This window comes from Vicugna pacos, chromosome 1 (genome assembly GCF_048564905.1).
Source record: "Vicugna pacos chromosome 1, VicPac4, whole genome shotgun sequence".
Taxonomy (NCBI): Eukaryota; Metazoa; Chordata; class Mammalia; order Artiodactyla; family Camelidae; genus Vicugna; species Vicugna pacos.
The window spans coordinates 61,353,664-61,372,208 of NC_132987.1; the positions used below are offsets into that span (position 1 = coordinate 61,353,664).

General features: G+C 47.3%; 1 protein-coding gene across 1 annotated transcript in view; it reads right to left on the reverse strand.

Moving 5' to 3' along the window:
- XXYLT1 (xyloside xylosyltransferase 1) overlaps window positions 1-18,545 on the reverse strand; it is a 161,900-nt gene that overhangs the window by 54,815 nt on the left and 88,540 nt on the right. The window lies entirely within an intron of this gene.

Sequence of the window (18,545 nt, forward strand, 5' to 3'; positions counted from 1 at the left end):
TGAAGCTGGATTCTTAACGTCTAATAATTTAATAATCTTTCAGAAATGTCTGTAGTACTTTAGGGTTTCTGCAGATCTTCAAACAACTCGGTGAGACACACAATATGATTCTCATTTTACCTCTGAAGAAAGTGAAGGAAGACTGAATTCAGTTTGATTCATTTCACGCATAACTCTCTATCAAAACCGATGAACTGGATTTTCTAGTTAACAAGAGCACAAGGAGTGACATTCTGCAAAACGAATCTTCCGGTTACTCGAATTCTGATGAAACAGAACCTTACAGCATCTTTTTGGGGTGGAGATGGTGGGCAGGTGCACACACCAGCATGGTCTCAGCAGCCTGATGGAACAGGGATGGTGCAGACAAGGAATCAGGCGGATCAAGGAGCGTGAAATGGGGAGAGAGAGGCAGCTGAAGCTTGAAATGTACCTCTTGCTAAACAGAAAGGTGGCACCAGGCTGTGCACCACTGAGGAGGACTGGAAAATTAATGTTTCCAGAATGAGACCAGAGTCACAGCAGCCACATCTGTGGGTGGGCAGCTCAGCCAGCTCTGTGGAGGGAGAGGGAGGGTGGGACCTTCCTCCCAAAGTAGGAAGGAAAAATGTTGGTGCATCCAGTAGGTGCTCAAGAGTTCTGGACTGCAGGCAAACACGTGAACGAAGCCTGGAGAAACTGTCCCTGCCAGGCTCTAAAAGAATGTGTCAGCACCTCAAAAATCAGATTTTCAGCCTCTCAGGTGATAGTGTTCTGTATTTTAATCACCTCTGCTAGGAAGACTCACCACAGGGAGAGGATCGGCATTCAACGCCTCTCACACACACATTCTTGGCCGACAGTCACCATGCTGCATTGCATATTTTGGCACATCTGCTTTACTTATTTCATAAATACTCACATAGCACTTGTACCAAGTGTTGTTGTAGGCACCAGACAAATATTAATTTGTTCCATCCTCACAGCCTCGCTTCTATCCATGAAGAAGGTAGTGTTTTACAGATGATGCCCCAGGCACACTGAGGTCAAGTGGCAGCTCAAGGTTACGTAGGCAGTCAGTGGCAGAGCCAGATTCAAACCCCGTCCAGCCCGGGCCCTTAATCGCTCCTCTACGCTGTCTCATTAGCATTACCCACAGCCCAGCTCTCAGAAAGAAGAAGGAAATGACCTGCTTCCCCAACCCAAGAGGCTGGGTCCTTCCTCCCAGCAAATGCTGGGACCCCCACCCCCTAGAACCTCCTGGCAGGCCACGCACACAGCCTGAACGCCAGGACAGAACAAGAGCTCCACACCAGAACACCCTGTGTGGGAAGCTCTAGTGTTTCAAAATGCCTAGAGATGAGCCCAGATATACAGCAGAGACATTTAGGGGTTCAGTTCATTTTTACCCCAATATAAAATTTAAGCTAACTTTTAGGTGACGGTAGAAGCAGTATGGTTTCAAAGCAGCCCTAGAGAAATCCCCCAAAGCTGCCACTAACGCCCCATGGCCATGAAGTCCAGGAAGCTCCAGGGAGCTGTGAAAACGCACTGTCCTCATCTGGCGGGAACCCCAGAAGGTGCAAACCGCCGCCCTCAGGACAGCAGGAAGCAGCAGCAGCTCTTTAGGAAAGTGTCGTTTGGGAAAGTGACAGAAGGTGCTCGTCCCTGCTTGAAGCTGCTAACATCTACCTCACCCTGGCTCTGTGGCTTGAGATGGCCAAGCCAGCACACCAATCGGGAGAAATGACACACCACAGAGAAACTGTTTTTTCCTTAAAGTGGAGAATACAAGTGAGGAGCAGAGAGCAAGAGAAGGTGGTCTGTGTAGCCACGTCTGGGAAAGGGAAGTCCCTCCAGGCAGCTCCCAACAAACGCAAACATTTCCTCCAGACCCTGGCTGTCCCAAAGCTTTCCTCTTCTGTCACTTTCTTCTTTGAACAGCCCCAGACATCTTGAAAACCTTACTGCTCCCTGGGCCCCAAATAAGAATGTGACCCCTGCTGGACACTACATCCCTGAGCTGCATGCACAGGGCAGGGGCTCAGGGAAGGCCTGGGGAACTGGGGCCCATGGAAATCTGCTCACACATCTGTGTCCTTCAGCAGACAGCTGTCCTCAGGAGGTTGCAAGGGACTCAGGGAAAGCTATACACTAGAACATTGGCTTCCCAGGTGAGAAATGTGTGCCCACAGAGCTCTGCTCCCTAGAGCTTCCTTCCTGCCTCTTGGGGCCTGCACCAGGAAGGAAGGCTTTTCCACCCACATTTCCAACTTGCTGATGTTCAGAAATGGAATGCCTTTCCTTGGGGGAGGGAGAAGGGCTGTGTGTGAGGGAAGGGCTATTAACCACTCAGAAGGTGACTCAGAGGAAATGAGAGCTTCTCTGCACATCTGAATATCTGAAGGACTTTTGTGGGGAAGAGCATACATGCGTGCACGCGCGCGCACACACACACACGTAGTGGAATAGTACCCAGCCATAAAAAAGAATGAAATAATGCCATTTGCAGCAACATGGATGGACCTAGAGATTATCATACTAAGTAAGTCAAAGACAAATATCATACAATATCACTTACATGTGGAAACTTTAAAAATGATACAAATGAACTTATTTACAAAACAGAGACTCAGACATAGAAAAACAATCTTATGGTTACCAAAGGGGGAAAGGGGGGGATAAATTAGGAATTTGGGATTAACATATAAAAACTACCATATATAAAATAAATAAAATCCTGCTGTATAGCACAAAGAAGTACATCCATTATCTTATAATTACCTATAATGAAAAATAATATGAACAGGATATGTATGTGCATAACCGAGTCACTATGCTGTACACCAGAAACTAATACAACATTGTCAATCAACTATACTTCAATTAAAAAAGACACCCACAGTAACCCTTTCCTATTATCTTAGGTGGGTCATGGATGAGGAATGGATGGATGGAGGGAGGGAAGGAAAGAAGGAAAAAAAAGAAAACATTACCCTAATGATTCTAACGGTAAGAGAAGTTTAATCCAATTCAAGTTGCAGACATATCATAAAAACGAAGTCCATGCTCTCTAATAACTAAAAACGTTCCCTCTCTGGTATAAAAGCTGTGAGTGGCCTGACTGGACACAATTCACACTAAAACCTATACCACTGAGATGCCTGCCAAATCAAAAACCCCAAGAAACAGATTGAGAGCAGCCATCCCCAAGTCTCCTTAATTACACACTCATAGCATCCATTGCCGGGGACATCCCTGGGCTGTGAGGCAAAGTGAGAAAACCACTTTTGCCGGAGGGACCCATACAAGTTGGAGCAGAAATCCAGCCTTTGCCAAAGATGACTGGGGACAGAGGAGGGAGGACAGTCTACACAGGGCTCAGACACTAAGGAGGAACTTGAGTGCTCTTAAATGTTTCAAAGGGAAGACTGTAATTGTCTTTAACATGTAAGTAGACTCTTCCATGGGTATCTGTAGGGGACTGGTTCTAGGACCTCTCTGAATGCCAAAATCTGTGGATGCTTAAGTTCTTTATGTAAAATGACAGAGTATTTGCATATACCCTACATACATCCTCCCACATACTTCAAATCATCTCTAGATTACTTACAATACAATACACAGTAAATGCTATGTAAATAATTATAAATACAATGTAAATACTATGTAAATAGTTGCCAGTGTGGGGCAAATTCAAGTTTTGTTTTTTGGAACTCTGGATTTTTTTTTTTTTAATCTGTGGTTGGTTGAATCATGGATGTGGAACTGATGGATATGAGAAGTAGGGTGGGCAATTGTATATGCTGTAAATGGAAAAAAAAAAGGTGGGAGAGCACTAAGGCTGCAAAATGGCTGGGCATGAGGCTGCAAAACCTCTCCAGATCTGCTGTTTCATAATTCAGGAAATAGAGCGCAGGGTCTAGGAATCATCCACCTAGGACCTCAGGCACAGAGAGGATAGGAAGGGCACCAAGGCCAGGGACCCGAGTCCTAGACCTGACCAAGTGACTGAGCAACCCTGAGCAAGTCTAACCCACCCCATAATCAGTCTCTTCTGCAAAATGGGTATAAAACTATCTGCCTTCCTACTTTCTGAATTAGTATGAAGAGTAAATGCAAAACCAATCTGGACACAGCTGAGCACTGCTCACGCCTAAGGGACTGCGGCACTGTTAGAACAGCTGGCAGGAGCGAAGACGCTGCAGCAGGAAGCTCACAGCACACGGCGCACACCTGAGTTGCTGTCTGTGTGATGGCATGTCTGTTCGAGGGCTGGGTCCACGCAGAGGCTCAAGGAAGGTAATAGCTTATTCCACACCTCTGGATCAAAAGTTGCAGGGGATGATAAGAGCTTCATCACAAGGGTCTAAATCCAGAAGACAGGTTCTCAAACTGAGAAATGACCCCAGGAAGCAAGTGTCTAGAAAGAGGTGAAGAGATTTCAACTTGGTCAAATCCCATGAGGCTGTCCATAAGCTCAGCCTTAGCTGTAGCTGCCCTGCACCATTCCACAGTGACAGCACACTGCGGTACCCACGCAGCGCAGAGAACGTGCTTAAATCAGCCAATTGGAGAAGCCAGGGCAGAGAAAGGGCCCTGAGGGGGAAGGAGAAAGCAAGGGACATCACTGGGCTGTGAGGAAAAGTGAGAAAACCACCTTCAGGGCACAGGGATGGAGCGGCACCCAGGGACAGGCACATTACAAGGAGAAACTTGAAATGCTTTAATGCTGGTGCTTCAAAAACCCCTGACACCATCTGCTGTAAGCTGTTTTCAGTTTGTAATTTCCACAACACACATGACTACTCATAGCTCCAGTCTGGTCAGTTTCTATACCTTTGCCATTGGACTTTCCACACTGGTCTTCTGCCCCATGGAATAGAAAAGCCAAGTCATGTTTCTAATCATGGCCAAGGGCAGGCAACTGGCCTGGAACCTCAAAGGCAGCTTCACATAAGGCAGGATGCAGCCTCTTCCTGCACAGCAGGCTCCTGTTCCAAGTCAGGACAAAGTCTTTCTGGCTTCAAAAGGTGGCCCGATCCCCCCTCCTGCCCTACAGCAGCCCCTCTGTGTTCTGGGACCATCATCCACTACTGACCAGCACCAAGGGAAGACTGGATTATGGAGGACGGGAAGCAGGGAGAGGGCAGGTCACTCACTAAGCACCTCTGAGCCTTGTGTTGTGTGATGTGTATATGACATCACTTCATTCTCAACTGTTCATTGAGCACACACAGGACTAGGCCAGTGGAAAACACTAGCCCAAACAGGGGAAAGAGAAGGCAGAAGTTCCAGCCTCAGAATCACCAGGCAGGCTTTTCCAAACACATCTTTTTACCTGCATTGTGACATGTGAGTCATGTTTCTCAAATATGGGCAGCAGAAATCCCTTTACAACCAATATGCTGGGCATATCCCCATTTCACAGATGAGGAAATTGAGGCTTTAAAAGGTTTACATATGTTATGTAAAGTAAAAAGACTAATAAGTGGTGGAATCAGGAATCTACCCCAGCTCTGTCTGACTTCATGGTTGAATAATTTCTTATGTTCTGGTCTATCTCACAACGTAATAAAAGCACATATATTCCCAGAAAACTAAGTGATTTGGTTTTATCCTTATGGCTAAAGTTCAGTTCCCTCTACTTCCTCTTTTTTTTCCCCCTCTACTTCCTCTTGATTTCATGCTACATCTGAAAATAATAACCAAGCCTTAAAACTCCAAGATGTTCTTAGAGAACCAGAGCTGGGAGGAGAGAGTGACAATGTTTCATTAGTCAAGGTCCCTGTCCTCAAAGAGTTCACAGCCTTGTTGGGGGAGGCATGCACACGCGCACGTACACACACACACACGCACACACACACGAAGCATCTGCCATCTAAGTTATGAGCTGCTGGATGATCTCAGGGCAGTAAGTGTGGAGGAGGGGGTGTTACAGCTGGAAGCAAGGAGGCCCTAGGGGGCTCTCTGGAAATGGTGGCTTTTCACATGGGCCTTGAAGGATGAGTGGGGCAAACAGAAGAGCAGGACGGAGGGAAGGCGTCCTAGGCAGAGGCAAGGGCACCTCCAGAGGCCACATGTGCAGGTGGGCACCTATTTGGGAGACAGTGGGGATTCAGCGCAGCTGAAACAACAGGTACAGGGAGATGGTGGGAGACAGGGAAGGTGAGGGTGGAGGGTGGGCAAACTGCAAAGGGACCGGTATGGCGGGCTAAGGAGTTTGGACTTGAGAATTAGCACAATGCCTAACATACAGCAGGAGCTCAAAAAAGTTTACCAGAGTGAAGTTATCTGTTAATTTGGGGCCAGGGAGGACAGGGATGGGGTAGGCTGTCCCTTGGCTGCAGAGCAGAGAGCTGTCAGTTATCCAAGAGACTGTGTCCAGTGTGAAATGAAACTGAAAGCCAAGTGGACAGTTAGTGGCAGAAAATGGCGTGCAGGGATGGAGAGGGAACCAGGGCATTGGGGTCAGAATGAGCAGCAGGAAGGAGGCAAGGCCGGAGGTACCTCTGAGTTATAGGGATGGGATCACAGACACTTTTATAGGGGGCTCAGCCCCTCAGCTGCAGGCGGGGCCAGTTTGTCCAGACTGTGTACTCTTGAGACCAGGGCCTGTGGCTCATCCACTGAGCCTGGCATAGAGCACTCCACAGATACATGTGGAATCGTTAACAGCTGAGCTGTCAGTTGCCAAGTGAGTGCAGATGAGCTCAGATGTCCTGAGAGGAGAGGACACAGGCCACCTCCCAGAGATGCACCCAAGAACGAAATGCTCAGCTCTCGTTAAATCGCCTAAAGTCTGGATCTGGGGTGATTCCAGGGCCAGGCCTGGTGAAATCCTCAGCAGGAGTCTGAGTGTCCACTCCATTCCCTCCCAGAGCTGGGCTGTGATGGGCTGCGCTTCACCCACATCCCTGGATGCTTTCCCCCAGATAAGGATCCCTCCTAGCTTCTGGAGATTCTGCTCCAGACGTAACACAAGCCCAACCAGGAGGCATAAGGCGACATTTCCCGAGCCCTCCACCCTCGTCTAGGGAGACAAGCCCTCCTCTGTCTTTAGGCCCTCTGGAGCACACAGAAGCACAGAGGTCAGCCTTTCCCAGTCACAGGCTGAAGGGGTGCAGCCCTGGTGAAATTCTGACGTGCAGCGAATGCGCACTATAAAGCAGCTCTTGGGAATTTTGAGACCAGCCAAAAATCAATGGTGCAAACAAAGCATTTACGCTTTTGAGAAGCCATCACCTCCCCTCCATTTCTTTCCCTTGACTCCTTCCCTCCATTTCTTTCCCCTGACTCCTTCCACGTGGAATTATGGCCAAATCCCAGTGGTTAGTTCTCAAGTTAGTCTCTACATAGTGTGAGCACCGTCCAACAGAGAAAGCCTTATCTTCCCATGCCAGTCACAGCTCATTGCTGACACTGGAAACCAGAAGAAGGGGGCAGGTCGGGTAAGAAGAATTCATAAGAGATGGGCTGCTATTCCTCTTCACCTTGGAAGTCCAGTCAAAAGCCAAATTCTGACCCAAGAATGGCCCAACATCCCCCTCCTGGGTCGAACAGATGGTGGGTCCAGATACACGGTCAACCTCAGCAGTATTTCTAACCCTAAATACATCAGCCTTTCACAGCTTCCTTCCTCCACATTATCCCGACCTCCAGTCCTCCCCCTGACCCTTCTCTGCTCTGCCACCTTGAATTTAGGGTGATTACACATTCTCAGGTGTCCTAGGACAGGCCTTACCCTTGTGGTCCTGGATAAGCATCCCCTCTTCACTCTCAAAGTGTTCTAGTTTAAACAATAAATAAATGGTGAAGTTAAATAGTCACCCCACCTATGCTGTACTTCCTCCAGGACTATTTCTCACGGTGTTTATCTTAATTACAACAGGCAGGCAGCTCTAGAAAGTGGAGTGTAACTCAGACTGCATCCATCTTCCTTCTTCCCTTCTCCCCCGTCCTTTAAATTGTACCCCCCATCTTGTTCTGGAAGGATTTAGCTAGCAAATTGCCAGCATTCATCCTATAGAGAGCCACAAGCTTGCTATACAGGTGTACCCAAGTATGGCTCTAAGAATTCTATTAGTCAACTGAAAAAAAAAAATCTAATTAGTTGTAAAGAAGGAGAAACCAATCAATTATCTAGGAGAAATAGGACTATTCGTGACTCTAAGGCCAGAGAGAAGAGTCTCCAGTTGGGCCATCAAGGAGGCCCTTCTGCATGCCATTGACAATGTCCCAACGTCCCCACTTCCATGCCTGTGCAGAAGGCAAGGCTTGGGGGCTGAGGTCTCCGTGGACCAGCACCGCCCAGGCTTGTTCACCAGGCAGCACCGAAGAGATACAGCATGGGGGATGAGAAGCAGCAAAAACACAGGCCTATCCCCCTCCTCCCCCTCCCCTTGGGTTTCTCTCCTCCTTTCCTCCCGGTCTAGACCTTCAGTCTCCTAAAAGCACCTTCAGATACTGAGAGCAGTTCAAAGATGCTCTCGTACACAGTAAAGTTAAAGTAGTCGCCCACTCTGATAAATGGTAAGTCTGGGGATCTTTTTATTTTCTTCCAAAATTACATTTCTGGACCAGAATTACATTTGGCCTTGGCATTTTGTGATTAGGCAAGTCTGGGGTTAATAAGAAAAACATTTGATAGAATTTTAAATTACCAATTAAAAAGTCAACTATTTTGAGTAATGGGATAAAATATTTGAGAAAAACAAAGTTAGAGCACTCAGACTGTCTCCATCAGCCTCCAGGAACCAGCTGACCAAAGTCCTCAGAAGGTCCAGGCCAACTGGAGGGGGCATTTGGTCAGCTTTTTGCCTCAATGAACTTTTAGACCCAAAATTGCAACCTGGCAGTTCTGGGGCTGAATCTGGTGCACCACTGTGCTGTGTGTGGCTGGCAGGCTACTTTAACTGTCACTATTTTAAAATCAGGAGCTTCTACATTAACAACACAGATTTCTGGCTTCTTTTAGGGAAACAAAAAATCAGAACACCGGGCAACACTGGGCCCATATTCATGCAAAATAAACAAGAATATTAAAAACATCAGTTAAGAACCAGGGCATAGATGGGTTTTCAATCAGTCGTTCTCCTCCCTTTCTCTGTCACAATCCATTTTTGAATCTCCAAAAATCTGTATTACTTCCTGGAGGCATTTGCCGAAATTAAACTGCTACAGGCTGGATCCTGAGGTTCTGAATCACAGATGACTCTTATACCTGTTACAAGCTGTTCTGTTCACTGGGTGAACCTCTTTTCTTTTGAGAGCCTAACCAGATGTTCTCTTATTTTACACTTCCTTTTAAAAAACCAATCAGCTATCTAATCCTGAGTATGACATGGCTTGTGGACTGGAGACCTGCCCTGGCCCGTGCAGGTGGCTGGCGGGCACCTGCACTTACAGCTAATCACGTGCAATCCAGGCGATCCATTTACTCACACATCTCTCTCAGGTTCTGGCTGGCTGTTTCAGTCCCCTCTGCACTGACAAAGCCCCGAAGGCTCTCTCTACTCCTTTTATACAAAAGTGTATTGCTTGTTCACCTGTACGATGCCTTTAACCTTTGACAGGAGCTGAAAGGATGTGAGGTGTAAGTAGAGAGGTGGCCTGAAGGATCACTCTGTACTCCTCCCAAACCCTGCTGACATCTTGGCAGGAAGGCTGAAGAAATGTGGATGCCTCTCCTCTGCTTTGGTGATTCATTCTAAAAAATCTGATTCATCTTTACGCCTTTACCTTGCTTAGATACTATCTTCCAGGCTGAGTGTTGAATAGTAATGAACTACAGTTACATTTTTAGGAATGTGAAAATCTTGCTCGTTGCCGAGCCAAGTCAGAGTGCTAGAATTATTATACTGCCTTCTTTACAGTTCCAAGTTCATGATTCTTGGGTCAAAGGGGATGAGATGGTCCTAGCAGTTAGGGAAGGGTTTCCCTTGCTTATAGTCTGTGCAGACACTGGGTTTCATTTTATTAAGGGAGAAAGTGTTTCCTTACAGGGCTCAAGAGGGGACCAAAGGGAACCAGAAGCAGCCAGATGCACTGCCACTCACTCCACGCTGCCCGACAGCAACGAGGCCCCATAGGCACCTCCGCATTTCACATTTCTGAGAGTCCATCAGGACCAGCAAGGCTCAGAATGAGTGTTCATCTACAGAGGCAGGGACAGACAAATTTTTACATAGGCAGCAATTCTGGTTTCTCCTTTACAAACAGTGATAGAAAAGTTTCAAAGATGGGGACACTGGGGATGGCTGGGTCCTGGATCAAATTGCTCCTACAGGCAGCTCCTTAAAGGGGCGGTGGCCAATCCTGCCACCCTCAAAACAGAAGACTATAGTAGTGCTCTATGATTGATATAGTAAATGGCTAGTTTAAAGAAGTCACCCAACTCTGCAGTAGGAGGTAAGGCATTCATTTCAAACTCAAGTTCACTTTAAAAGCTTGATCTTTCCACAACAGCAGTTCTGCAACTAATCCAGAGGCAGAGGGCCTGGGCGCTGCAACTCCATCTCACTTAATCACCTGCAGAAATGCAGTCCTGCGGCTGAAGTGGGACCTAGGTGGCCGAGAGGCCACACTGAAATATCCCTCATGCTAAGCTGGTCATGCTTAACTCGGCCCTCGTCACACACTGCTTGTCACAGAAAGCCCCTCTTATACATATGTCACTGTGGTTCAACTATGCTATTTGCCTTTTTTCACCAAAAAGATGCTTATAGATCAGTCTTTTTTGCTGCCTAGATCACAGATGAGAGTCTCTCAATGAGATGTTTATTTGGCAAAGGAAACAAGCTGCAGTAATGCAAAGAAGGACAGTCCTCCTGGGCCCATCACCCTCTGCTGGGCCTCAGCTGAAGCACCTGCGCAGGCGCCCTCCCAGCAACGCCATCTGAGGGGGCAGTCCCACCACCTCGGCTGCCAGCTTCCGGAGGACGGGGTCTAGTTTCTCTCTGCTGCTCAGCCAGGCCCACGGCAAAAGCCCACTGGGTGAGTTTTCTGTTTGTGCACATAGCCAGGTCCACCCTTAGCCCACTTCCTGGAGGCTCTGCCAGGACAGCACAGCACAGCCCACAGCCGTTCCAAGAGACCTTCCAGAGCAAAGACAGAAGCATGACGCGCACACACATCTTAGAATTCTGAGGCAGAATGTGAAACTGAGGGTGGCGGGGGCCACACAGTGAAGTCCCCAGATCCAGCAGACACTTTGCGGCTCGTCTGAGGGAAGCCTCTAAACAGCAGCACAGACCTAGTGTTTGAGTCTTTACTGAGTTTCATCTGCCCTAGTTCCCTGACGAGTTTATCTCCTTGGAAGCAGGAATCACGCCTTCTACCTCATAATTCCTCAAAGCCCCTAATCCTGCGGCTCGCACATGATGAACAGAGTAAAACTCGAGACCAACAATGTTTGCTGTGGATTATCTTTAAAAGGAAGAATGTGAAAGCAATTTCTATAAGAACACGAGTGATGGGACTGTGGACCCTTACTTAACAGCTGGCCAAAACACTGTTGAGGAAGCAATGATTGAACAACTGTTCCTTCACATATTCAGCCAACACCTACTAAGTGCCTGCACGTGGTCTGCACGCCCTAAAGAGAACATGCAACGCGGCCCCGCCCCATGCGCTCACTCTTCCAAGGACCTCTGTGTCGGGTACTGTGCCATGGGTCTTTTTCATTGATTCAGTATTGCCAGAGGACCCCTAATGCACAGGGTGACAGGAGAGCAGAAATGAGTTGTGTTTTCAGAGAAGGGGCGCCCCTCACACGTCAACCAGGACCTCGTCTCAGCCTGAGCATGGCCTTCAGGAGCCTCCCTGACTCCCGTGGCCTTCAGGTGACCTCGGGATGTTCACAGCTTCCCCGGGGACATAGTCGTCAGAGAGGAAACAGTTTTACATTAACAGTAACACAGTTCTACTTGGGTTCTTCTGAATACAGCTTTTTGTTTTAAAATACATTTTCCCAGTGTTGTCATTAAAAAATAACAACCTTATAATAGATATTTTTGCCTCTACCCCAGGGTGGGTATTCCTCTCCCCTTTTATTAGTGACTCCTGTAGGGGCCACACCACTGCCTCCAGGTCACACGAGCTATGCACACGAGCCAGCCCTGCCCTCTAGTTCCCAAGGAGTGAAGGAACACAAGGCTTCTCTATCAGTCACTATTGGAAAAGGTGGCAGGCTTTGCTCTCTCTACTCAGATTTAACTCTAATAGAAACTGACAAGTTCAATCTTGGTTAATTTTTTAAAGAAAGATGAGAACAAGAGCCAAGAAGTTCATCCTCAGATGTCAGCGGGAAGAAGAAAATCTACTACCTTTCATCTCCAAGTCCTCTGCTTACTCATCCTGAAATGACGCCAGCGGCAGGGTTCCCTTAAAAAGCAGAGCTCCATGCCTAGCGAACAATGGACCTGAATTTATATGGGCTGTAAAGCCTTCCAGACACCACTCTTCCATTAACATCCTGACATAAGACAATCTGGACAGGGATGGAAAACACCGCTTGGCTGAATGTTAGAGCTGTGTCTGTCTTCCTCCCTCAGACAAACTCAGTTCAGACTGGGGAACCTGAAAACAAAATGACACCATAGGTTCATACAAACTCCTCAGCTCCAAACCCAGCAACAGCACACTGAATTGGGTTTTAGTTTTTTTTTTTTTAGTAATAGATTTTAAATGACACCTACCGATAAAATGGCGTGCTGTGTGGGTCTGATTCAAAATAATGGGGGCAGCAGGAGTGGGGAAGAGGAAAAGTGCATGGGAGGAGAGATGAAATAAGGTTGGCTAAGGGTTGATAATTATTGAAGCTCCATGAATGTTATACTACTGAAGCACCCAGAGCACTAAGTGATTCGGTCTACCTTTGTCTATGTTACAAGTTTTCCAAAATAAAAAGTAAAAAAAAAATTATATTGGGAGACTAGCAGTGTTAAATAAATGAATATTGAGTTAGGTATAAGGATGGCCAAGATACACTTTAGTGAACAAAGATGCACAAGGGTATATAAAGTGAGTGCTCTTACACCCACATGCATGCACACACACAACTGACAAATCTGTAGAAAATTTCTGGAAAAATAATAATCCCTGTATATTGTTTGAGTTTTTAATGAAAATGTATTACTTTTATATAATAATGTTTTGAATTCAAGGAATGCAGCAGAGGAAAGGAAATAGTACAGATGAAAAATGAGATGAACACTCCATGGACCAGAAATGGGACAGAAACCACGCTGGAGATCAGAGCCAGAGTCCAGAAGCAGGTAGTGGCCAGAAGTTCGCCCTCTGTAGGGCCCTGGAATAGCCCAGGCTCCCAGCCAGGCTCCCAGTGTGAAATGGGACAGGCACCGTTTGTCCTTCTCATGTCCCCCCTCCCCTCTTCTTTTCTTACTTCTCTGCTGCAGTCTTCTATATGCACTTCTTCTGTGTCCTTGAGCTCCTGAGGCACGTTAAAACTTCACTCCATTATTGTGGACTCATTGTTTTCTCCTTGTAATACTGTCAGTTTCTGTTCTGCAAATACCTTATATTGCTTAGGGTATGTGGTGAAAGTATAAAAACCAGCCTCTGTAGGTACTAAATTCCTGATGGTGGTTTCCTCAGGGGAAGGAGGGGAACACAGCACCAACTCCCTAGCCGCAAGGAGTCCAGGAAATAGTCTCCAGCCTTTTTGTCTTCCATAAAGAGAGGCAGGCTTATATGACAGGAAATTCCTCAAACATAGGAAGGGGATTTCAGATGCTGAGAAGCCAAAATGTATCAGCACTAATGATGTTATCAGTTGCTCCAACCTTTCATACCATAAGGACACTGGAGCTCAGAGGTGAAGGGACTTCCCTAGTGTCACAGAGCTAGTAAGTGGCTGAGCTGGGACAGGATAGAACTGCCACCAACAATAGAGAGTGCTGTTCTGCACCAGGCACACTGTCTAATTTAGCCTCCAATCCACTCCACAGTATATAGTATTATGCAGTGCTATGATCTCCAGGTCTCAGCTAAAGAAACGGAAGCTCAGAGAGGTCAAGATATTTGCCCAAACTCACAGAGCCGTGAGTGGCAGAGGTGGTGCCAGTCCACGCCCTCCACTCCTACCGTGTGCTAGTCCCCACTTCCTTGCCAGCACCCCTGAGAGCCCCACACTGGTTCCAGGAACGGGACAAGGGAGCCTGCAAATAAGCTGGACACTTTCATTTCAAGCATCTGGAAAGAGGCTAGGCTGGCACAAATGTGACCAATAAAAACCACGTGACCTAAAAAGGTGAAAGAGTGGACACTATTAAAATTCTCACCACAAAAGCAAATTCCTGCCTGGTGGCGTGTTATTAGCAGCTGACAGGATTAGCCTGCTGCTTCCACCTCGCGGTGGGTTTGGGCTCAAACCAGCACACAGCCGGCCTGCGGAGCCAAGGGAGAATGAACCGCAAGCCATGGGCCCCGCCCTGCAGAGGGGTAGGTGAACCGCAGGCCTGGTCCTCACAGAGACTTGGAGGGCTGCCTCCCACTCTCTCACTTGTCTCCTTCCCAAGCTTCACCTGCACACCCTCTGTTCCTGCTCACTCAAGGATCTTACAGAAAAGCCAGATCACTCTCTTCTGCTAAAAAGGAAGGGTTTTAACTCTTGGGTAGGGATAGAAATGCCATAGTTAGTAGCAAGAAAGTAAAAGGAAAAAAATCAACAGGATACTCAGTTAAATTTAAATTTCATATAAGCAACAAATAGCTTGTTTTGTGTAAGTATATCCCCATGCAATATTTGGGATATACTTGCATAAAACAATTATTTGTTGTTTATCTGAAACTCGATTTAATTGGGTGTCCTGTATTTTACATAGTAACCCTACATGGCTGGGGGTGGAATAGAGGAGGAGGTACACAGAAAAACGAATCATCTGGAAGAAAAAGCACAAAAAGGAGTGTGACAACTCAGGGAGACAGAGAGGGAGGAAACGCTCTTTACCAAGGGTCTCTTTTACACTGGAAACTTCCATGTGCATTACTTCATTTGCGTTTTCCAGTAATTCTGTGCATCAGATATATTTATTCCCATTTATGAATCAAAACACAGAGGTTCAGAGAATAGGGTTAATTGCAAGTTGTCACACGGGTAATTCATGAAAGGTAGCACTGAAACCCACGGCTTCTGAGCATAACCCGAGTGCGATGTTCTGCACATGGTTGCTCTGCCTGCTGATACACCTTTACAATTTTTACAGGTTGTACACAAAGTGGGTCCAACGGTTTTCTTTACTTTTCTAATACGTGAGGAAGTAAATTCCAAATCGCATCCTGGAATAACACATATTTGCAAAATACGGCTATTTATGGAGAGCACTCTATTTTTACAGGGAAAGCCCTAGACCCTTCTCTCCGTTTGGCCACTATCTCAACTAACCACATTGCCAAAGAGGACCTGTTCAGTGGTCTAGTTCTCTGACAAAGAGGCAGAGAAAAGAGTCAAGACGGAAAGGACAACATTCCACCCAAGATGAACACTGCTCCCCAGTTCTCAGATGGTGAAGGTCATGGCTTTTTGACTCAAGAGAACATTACAGGGACCCAAGAGAAAAAGGCTCCTCTCACCATCCCAGCATCCCATGAGCCATCAGTCTCCCGAAAACACAGTTGCTTTGGTGTTATGTTTGGAGGGGGGCAGTTGTTTAAAAAAAAAAAAAAAAGAAAGAAAAAAAGCTATTTATCAAAAAGACAGTGGGAAATACTTTCTCCCCCAATCCCTCAAGCTTCTAACACTCATGGCACACAATCAAAGGAAAACAGCCATAAAAATGACTTAATACATGACTTTTTTGAGGTACAGTAACTGTTAGACAAGTGGCTATAAAAATAACACAGCTGAGGAGGTCCAAATTTATTCCTGCTTAGTGAATCTCCAGATCAAAATGTGCTCCGTTAATCACTCAAGTTTTGCTTTTGTGCTGTTTTGTTTCCAAATTTTCCTTTCTTTTCACAGATGCTAGCAGATTCCACTGATGATAAATACCTTGCCTGGCTCACTGTCCACACTCTGGGAGACCACGTGGTGGTTGGGTCCCGAGGCCACGTGCTCGGGGAGCACTCAGGGAGGCGCAAGTGCCCACAGAGGTGGCCAGATGGCCATGGGGTGCCCAAGCTACAATGGCCAAGTCCTCGGAGATGGGGCTGGGACTGTTCACCAGACAGCTGACTGTGCCTGCCCCTGCTCAGGCCCTGTTTCCTCACTCCCCCGCCTTCACTCCCTCTTCTGCTCCTCCCACCCCTCCCCACAAACACATGCACACCCCGGCACAGGCTCCAAACTGGCAGACAACTAACATTCAATCTCTTGGGCCACTGGAGTCTCCGGTTTTCTTGTGGAAGATGGCAAAAAACCCAGTCCATTCTTGTGTGCCCCAGCCAGCACCACACTGTGTGTTCCCAGCCCCAGCCCAGACAGATGGCAAATATTCAAAGGCAATCACCAGAGCCGGTGGGACGCAGATGAGCGCAGGGCGTCATTTACAGACTTAATTATTAGAGGCCTTTAGAAATATTTCAGCTGGAGAGGAAGGGAAGGGGGAAGAACACTTAAAGGCCTTTTAATTTCTGTTGATTCTGAGGGCACAAGCAAGATTTGGGGGACCTGCCAGCAGCCCTGCCGCAAGAGTCTCACCTTTCTCACAGTACAGAATGATAACTAAAGAATCTGAAGGTGAGACAAACTCAATTTCATTTTGCATCTAAAATCTTTCTGAGATTTCTTTTGAGAAGGCCAATTAAACTGATTTAAGTTTCACTGTTGGTATGATCCAGGACCTACAGAAAACATCAATTCTGGCCAATACCATTCAAATTAAGTGCGATCAAGTTTCCATTTCTATTACACGAGAAGATTCCAGACTACAGCTTGAAGGTCTCAGGGCTCTAACTGTACTTAATAGTAAGCCTGGTTTAAAGACCCCCGGGCACTGGCCCCACGGAGCAGTGAGGAACTCACCAGCTAACAGGCAGCCTCAGGATGAGGAAAGAGGATGCAGAAACGCTGGGATCACAAATGCCAGCGCTGGAGGAGGGAGGTCTCAGAGCCCGGCTGCTCCCATTCTCACCTTGGGGAGCCCAGGCTCCATGAGGTGGCCAAGCTGGGATCTGCACATAGGGCTTCAGACTCTCAGCTCGGTGCTCCTTCCGTCTCCTCCCTTTGTTAAATCAGGAACCCCAGACATAAGACACCTTGCATGAAGGTAAGGGAACGAGGCGGGGAGGCTGCTGTGAGTACAGCGGCAGGTGTTTGCCCAAACCTCCCCCCTCCCCTCTATGGCAGGGCAAGGGGCTCTACTCTGTGATCTAGGGCAACTAGTGAGAGGATTATGTGAGGGAGAACAGCCCACAAGGCCCAGGAGCTATCAACTCGTTCAGAGGCCTTGCAGGAATTTCCTGTTATGTGATCTGGGACTTCCAAATAACTACAACCAAGCTGAGGCTGTCAGTCTCCTCTCTCTTAGGGGAAATGCACGCTCTTGAGTCGCTAGTTGCCTGTGCCCTGCAACTCTCCAAAGACCGGGCTTAGCTCCAAGAATGCCCACAGGGAGCCAGCATGAGGGTCTGTGTGGAGAACAAAGAGCGGGCCAGCTCCAGGCTCTGGGTGAGCTATGGCTCTGCCCAGAGGAGGAGAGTCAGCAACGTGAAACTCTCCACGACCAGAGTCACAAAACCCGGCAGGTGCTTCTGCTCTTCCTTTCCTTTTTAATTTTTTTAAATTGTCAGACATCTATTACACACAAAGGAGCACACACACATGTACAGCCACTCAAGCCGAGCATGAAAGCACTGCAGCCTCCAGAGGCAACCCCCAGCCACGTCCGCCTCCCACCACCACTCCACCCGCGGCAGAGTGAGCTGTCATGTTGGCATTTGGGAATCATCATTTCCTTAGTTGTCTTGTATTTTTTAACCACTTGTGTATACATTCCTGAAGAGTACAGTTCAGTTTTGCCCATCAGTGCATGAAGCCAGTGTCTGTACATTTTTAACTTTATATAGTACTCAGCTGGATAAATACATCTTATTTATCCATTCTGCTGTCTGTGAGCAATGAAGCTGTTTCAGTTTGGGCTACTACAAACAATGCCATAATGAATACTCTCGAACGCATCTCCTGGTTCTCAGGCGCCGGAGTTTCTCCACGATGCACACCTGACAAGGCCACACAGCAGCCCTAGAATGCGCTCCTCGCTCAACTAGGTGATGCCAATCTGTGTTCCAAAGCTGTGCTGCCTCCCCCTCCCTGAAAGACACTCATAAATGCACTCCACTTACATAGAGAAGGGGTCGCTGGTGACTCAAGCGCCAAGAAACCTAGCTCATCACCAGACTAGCCATATAAAGCTATACCTTGACACCTCCTCTGTAAGACAAAGCCCAAGATTTTAAAATTCTGAGCCGAACCAGAACCAACAACCCAAATGGCGGAGCTTTCCACAAGAAAAAATGTCACAAACTCCCCCAAATGAATGAGGTAGCACCTACAGTTTCGGTGCAGACCCACCTGCCCATACTCTTAACTGTAAGCAACTAGTACA